We start from the raw sequence: 7485 nt of genomic DNA, 5'->3' as shown, positions 1-7485 counted from the left end.
TAACCATGCTGTCTTCTTGCATATCACAGATTTCCAGCATGCTACGTGTATCTCAGCACGGCCGGTTACCGGAAACCGTTACCCTATGGGATCTTCTACATTCCCAATCCTTGGGTCTGAGTGGCCTCAGTCCCAGTTCTATATCCTTGGCAATCCCCACTAGAATTCCCACTGCCTTCACGGCATGCTATGTTGAATTCTGCCCTGTGTCCTCGGTCACAACAAATTGCCTACGGATAAGGTTACGGTAACCGGCCGGGCGGGTTACACGGAGGATGTGTCTATCTCCTTTTCCGCCCACTCTCTGAACGTCACAGTATTTCTACCACTTAATATTAGGTTAAAGATTAATCACTTAATACTTAACCTTAAAATAGAAGTCATCCTTATGACTCCCCCATACTCATGTCCTCTTTCTCTTACAGGAGGAGTACGTGAAGTGCGACCATGGCTTCTGTGGAGTGAAGCGCCCGCACTTTTATGGGCACACGGCGTGTAGGACTCACGCCCCTTGTGCAAACAAAAAAGGTGATCTGAAGTTCTGGGACCCACTGAACTGTACGGTCTACCAGGAACGCCTGGTCGAGGCGTTCAATAACCCTCCCTCAGCGGAGGTTAGGGACGCTTCTCGAGAGAAGCTACACAAATGGGTGGGTGGCTTCCAGAAGAACGCCACTGGACCGTACCTTGCCACCGAAGACTTGAGGGCCTTACTGTTCCCAAAGGCATCCCCAGACTCTGTGGTCCCCAAGGATCAGATCCCCACCGTCCAGATCACGGTGGAACCCGATGTTGTCATGGCTCAGTCCATGCACGAGTGTCGCCTGGATACCGACAACGCGGAATGTATGTCGGAAGTGTCGGAGACAACGGAGAGGAACCTCATGGCCGAAGAATTGGACTATGAGTAGGACCAAGTGGAATACGCTGGGTCGGAGCAAGAGGTCGCTCCGCCTTCCACCACCACCTCAACTCCTACACCGACGGAAGTATCACTCCCGTCTACCTCCGCCACCCCGGACCCCATCCCAACCAGCGCCCAGGAGATGTTTCGGACGCTCGAAGCCATCATGGACAAGAAACTCCGTGAGACACACGAATACATCAGGACCATGGGAAGTTCCAAGGAGCCGAAAAGGAATTCGGTTAAGGACCTGCCTGCATGCTCGCACGCCAACCCCTGGAGGTATGCCAAGCATATGCCGATCGCAACGGGCAGGATCTTCATCAGTGAGAAGGTCGGCTCGGTTGTCCTGGAAGAAGTGGAATTCTTCCCAAGTTTTGAGGCTTACCCGGACTGTTACGTCCGGCTTCGATCCGAACCTGCCTCTAAAGAAAAGACCGAACCTAAGGAGGTGATAGTGTTCGATCTCCCGAAGGCCCAGGCTATGATGGCCAACACCCTTAAAAGTAGGGGTTTTACCTGCTCAAAGCTTCCGGCGTTGAGCAAGAAGCACCCTACCTACGTCGCACCTGATGATGCGATCCTCCCCTTCATGGAAAAGGCCTTCGCAGCGGTACACAGGGCAGTGGAAGAAGGGAAACCTTGCCCTGCACTGGAGGAGTGCAGACCCTTCTCCCTGGTCACTTACCCCGATGCTCGACACTGGAAGGATGTCCAACATACCTTCGTGGTGGGAAAACTAGATCCTGACGTTGCTGGACGTCAGTTTAACGGAGACCTCCCGAAACTTAATGACCACCTCCTTCGTCGGGAACAAGATACGAAAGAAAGGCTTGCCGCATCCATGTCCCTCCAGGTCCAGCTTGACGTCATGGCCGGTGACACTAGAGTCCCCGACCACTACATGGTGCTCGCCAAGACGCATCTGGCGACTGTAGTCAAGGACTTATACAGCTTCATGAAGGCTCAGAGAGCCTGTCGTGAATTCGTGTTCTCAAGTGCCACAGTGAGACACGAACCCCGGAGGCTGATTTCCTCCAACATCTGGGGTAAGCACCTCTTTCCCTCTGATCTGGTGAAAGAGATTACCGACAAGGCCGCCACGGAGAACAGGAACCTTCTTCACAAGTGGGGCATGTTGAAGAAGAGGAAATCCTCTCAGGACGACGGCCCTCAACCTAAGAGGAGATCCTCCAAGCCGAAACCCCAGCAACGTCAACAGAGACGGCAGTTTCCGGGACCCGCTACCCCCCAAGTGGCTGCTCAGCCACAACAGACCTTTCAGCTGGTCACCCAACCGGTCTTGCCCCAATCACCGGTTTTCACCCCTGCCTTTGAGCAACAGACGACTACCTTTCGTCCCAAAGGTTGAGGCTCAAGCAGAGGTGCAGGCAGAGACGCATCTCGCCGTCCCTCCAGAGGCAGAGGAGGAAAGGGCGCTAGCGGCCGAGGTGGTACACCCTCGGGACACCAGAAGCAATGAAGTGCTTCCGGTGGGAGGAAGACTCCGCCAATTCCAGGATCGTCGGACCTTCGATCCCTGGGCACACAGCATCGTCGACAAGGGTCTAGGCTGGAGTTGGACTCAACCACCCCCAACCTTCCAGCAATTCTTCCAACAATCTTCCCCCTTCTGGAAGAATATGTCCTAGATCTCTTGAACAAGAAGGTGATTAGGAGGGTAAAGTCAACCAGGTTCCAAGGGAGACTGTTTTGCGTCCCCAAGAAGGACTCCGACAAGCTCAGAGTCATTCTAGACTTATCCCCCCTCATCAGATAAGGACCCCTCTGCCTCAGGATTCCTACACGGTCTCCATAAACCTGGCGGATGCCTATTGGTACATTCCAATGAACCACCACGCTTCCTCCTACCTAGGATTTCGACTCCAAAGGGAAAAGCTACGCCTTCAGGGCCATGCCCTTCGGCCTCAACGTGGCCCCTCGGATCTTCACAAAGCTGGCAGATGCCATCGTTCAACAGCTGCGCCTCCGAGACGTCCAGGTGATGGCCTACCTCGACGACTGGCTAGCCTGGGCTCCATCGCCCGAGGATTGTTTAAAATCCTGCAACAAAGTCACCCAGTTCCTAGAACACCTGGGATTCAAGATAAACGCGAAGAAATCTCGCCTCTCTCCAGCTCAAAGGTTCCAATGGCTAAGAACCCAGTGGAACCTTCAGTCACACCGCCTTTCCATCCCCCAGAAGAAAAGGAAGGAAATAGCAGGGTCTGTCAAGCGACTGCTGAAATCCAAACGGATCTCAAGACGTCAGCAGTGCTACGTGCACAGCTAAAGGATGCCGCGGGAGTCTGGAGACGTTCCGCATCCATCGCTCGAAGAGACCTCAAGAGACGGCTCCCAAACGGACTTCGGCTGCTCCTCAAGCCCTGGTCGGAAGCAAAGGCCCTGAAAAGGTCCATTCCTCTTCAACACCCACCTCCATCACTCAACATCCACACGGATGCTTCGCTGGAGGGTTGGGGAGGTCACTCCCACCAAAAAATAGGCTCAAGGCACATGGTCTCCCCTATTCAAGACGTTTCACATCAACATCTTGGAGGCCATGGCGGTCCTTCTAACGCTGAAGAAACTCTCCCCGCCTCCCTCGATCCATATTCGTCTATCCCTAGACAACTTGGTGGTAGTTCGATGTCTCAATCGCCAAGGCTCAAGATCGCCCCAGATAATCAGGTGCTTCTGACAATCTTCCGTCTGGCAGAGAAGAAGAAATGGCACCTGTCAGCAGTTCACCTACAAGGATCCCGCAACGTGACGGCAGACGCTCTATCCCGGACAAGTCCGATAGAGTCGGAATGGTCTCTAGACGCAAGATCATTCTCCTTCATCTCTCACCAAGTCCCAGAACTTCAGACCGATCTCTTCGCAACGAGCGACAATAATCAACTTCCTCGATATGTAGCCCCGTCCGAGAGACCCCAAGGCAGAAGCAGTGGACGCCATGTCACTGGACTGGAACAGATGGTCCAAGATCTACCTGTTGCCTCCCACCAACCTTCTGCTGAAAGTCCTCTCCAAGCTGAGAACCTTCAAAGGGACAGCGGCCCTAGTGGCTCCCAAGTGGCCCCGGAGCAATTGGTACCCCCGGGTCCTAGAGCTGCAGCCCACGCTGATCCCTCTCCCGGACCCAGTACTCTCCCAGCAAGTACAGAAGTCGACTGTCTTCGCTTCATCATCGAAAATCAAGGACCTTCATCTCATGATTTTCTCTCCCTAGCCGCGAAGAAAAGGTTTGGGATCTTGAAGAAAAGTCTAGACTTCCTCGAGGAATACAAGACCGAATCCACACGACGGCAATACGAATCATCCTGGAGAAAATGGGTCTCATTCGTCAAGGCAAAAATCCTACGGAAATCACCATTGATTTTTGCATGTCCTTCTTTATTCACCTTCACGGACAGGGCTTGGCAGCCAACACGATTTCTACTTGCAAATCGGCCTTGACTAGACCACTAATGTATGCCTTCCAGATTGATCTGTCCAACGACATCTTCAATAAACTCCATTTTGCCTCCAACTTGGACAATGATTCGTGCCCTCTCAAGGATCTGACTCAGAAAGTTATCTTTCTTTTTGCTCTTGCTTCAGGAGCCCGAGTCAGCGAAATAGTGGCATTATCAAGGGACGAGGGCCACATCCTGTTTACAGATTCAGGTGACCTTACCCTCTTCCCGGATCCGACGTTTCTCGCCAAAAACGAATTACCCACCAAAAGATGGGGCCCTTGGAGAATATGCCCCCTGAAAGAAGATGCCTCTCTATGTCCAGTAGAGAGCCTCAAGGTCTATCTTCATAGAACTTCGGACTTTGGTGGAGGCCAACTCTTTAAAGGAGAAACTTCGGACAGCGACCTGTCACTGAAACAACTAAGAGCGAAAATCACCTACTTCATTCGCAGAGCGGATCCTGACAGTTCACCCGCCGGTCACGATCCTAGAAAAGTTGCATCGTCTCTGAATTTCTTTCAGAGTATGGATTTTGAAAGTCTTAAGAGTTTCACAGGCTGGAAATCCTGGCGTGTTTTCTTCAAACATTATGCGAAACAAGTGCACGAAGTCAAACATTTGTGGTAGCCGCAGGTAGTGTTATGAAACCTGCACCTAACTCTGCATAGAACTGTGAGTTACTTGGGACTCTAACTCCTCGGGTGCCTATGTTGACCCTCGCGTGATACGTAGTGATTTCAAAAACACTTAGTGTTTTTTCATAGACTGTTATTCTCCCAGGTGAAATGTCATAGTCGTCACATGAGTGCCGCATGCCTAGAGCATGATGTGTTTTATTTTAATAGACTGACGTTCCTCTGGAACGAGTGCCTACTAATAATTTGAAATTCCCTTTCAGATTCAAGAGCAAGTCTTTCATGACTATGTACATTATAATTTATTGTAAATAACTTTTACAATTTTATTGCATTTCCTTAACATGTTCTGCAATGGTGAAATAAAATTTCTATTTTATTACTTGTGCGTCTCAATCCGCTCCTACTTATACTATGAAATACATGACTGTCATAGTTTTATTATCCCCTTCCTCTTATGTCGATGAAGATGACTAAGGGTTCAACCCTTATCATATACTCACTTCTGCAATGTAATATTCCTACTCGAATACTTACTTACATCATACCTTAGAGACCAGACGACTCTATTCACATACAGTGCCTAACCACCACTTGTCTGCCTTTGTGAATGTTCCTCTATGAATGTCAACCATTCAGTCTTGTCTCCGAGTTCTTCATGTTCTCCCAGCAAGGTGAGTAGCCCTTCGATGACCACTTTGATCTTCGGCATGGTCCGTTGGGACTTCGCTGCCTAGGGGGGCAGGAAGTTTCTTCCCATCGGTTCTCTTATTGAGGTTACTATGCTTATCCTGTCAAAGCCCTAGGCACTTATACTACAAGGGGAAAATCTACCACGATACATTGATTCTCTGGTACTCTTCCATCAGGACGCCATGGCTTGAGCCCAAAAAACGGATTTTGAGCGAAGCAAAAAATCTATTTTTGGGTGAGATAGCCATGGCGTCCTGATGGACCCTCCCTGCTACTTCGTTCAGTTTGTCAGGTCCCACCCTGCGCTGCTGTATCATGGTGATCGGCAAGCAACTGGCTTCAGGATGAGGACGGACGTGACGTCATTTAGCAATGGCGCCCGTTTGTTTACGTCTCGAGTACCAAAAGTAGCCACGGACGAGATTAGCTGTGGAACAGCTCCCCAGCTATTCTCCGTCCCTCCATATCGAAGTGTTAACTCTGTATGGGGTGCAGATAGCTATGTGGCGCGTTAATACATGCGTCCCCTGTTGATATACGATGTCTTAAAGGGAAACCTTTAGGATACTCGCTCCAGAAGTTAGAATTCTGTGATAACCTGTGGTTAAATTCACTGGGAATATCTTAGTAGTTATATACCCAAGGAAGCTACCAAAAAGGAACCTTCCATCAGGACGCCATGGCTATCTCACCCAAAAATAGATTTTTCGCTTCGCTCAAAATCCGTTATATATATATATATATATATATATATATATATATATATATATATATATATATATATATATGGTGCTTAGACAGATAGAGTCATATAAGTCTGTCTACCTACTTACATACACACATACACACATATGCTTATGAACACACACACACACACACACACACATATATATATTTATATATATATATATATATATATATATATATATATATATATATATAAATCGTTTTCCAGCGTAGACCAATACATAATCACTATTTGACATTGTCCTATTCCTTGCTTCCTTTCTTCCTTTTCTCCTTCCTTCCTGCCTTCCTTTCTTTTTTCCTTATCTCCTTCGTCTTTAATAAACTCTTTTAGTAAGATATCTAAGACTCTACTTGATGTAATATTTTTCCACAATTTTTAAAAAGCAAAAAATAAACATACCAACATACCGAATCAGCTTAAAAACAGCCTTATTCTTATTGTCATGGTTAGGCCTATATGTATTTGGTATAGAGCTTACTATGGTTTGGCGCTCGGTCCGGGGAGGCCATGCCTTACTGAGTTGCAATATGAAGTTGAAAGAACTTTAAAAGCAACAAGATGCATTAAAGGTAAACTGGAAAGCTATATAGTGAACGTAGCATTTGTGTTTTAGGTATTAAGGGAGAGATACTGCAAAGAACCCTTTAAAATGCCTACAGTTAGCCGTCGGAGATGCAGTATTGGCACTAGCCTTCATTGGAATGGCTGCTAAAACACATAAGAATTCATAGTTGTTGTTTAACTTATTCTGTAAAGGAAATATGCTCATTTCCAAAAAGTCGGCCTAGGCCTATGCTTAGCTTACGCAGTTTGAGATATGGCTGGAGGAGGTTTTGTTCGGTAAGGTCCTTCATCCTCGCCAACGAAATATTCTTATCGTCTATTTTATGAAAATGAACATAAACTTAATTACTTTTGAATACAAAACATGAATAGAAATCGTATTTGACATTTAAGCAAATAAAAAGAATTGAAAACAGTCTTCATTTTTTAATTTTCGAATCTATGAAAAAAAAAACTCTCATTTGACTCAATGCA

Source organism: Palaemon carinicauda, chromosome 1 (assembly GCF_036898095.1).
Source record: "Palaemon carinicauda isolate YSFRI2023 chromosome 1, ASM3689809v2, whole genome shotgun sequence".
Lineage (NCBI taxonomy): Eukaryota > Metazoa > Arthropoda > Malacostraca > Decapoda > Palaemonidae > Palaemon > Palaemon carinicauda.
This window is presented reverse-complemented; position numbering follows the sequence as displayed.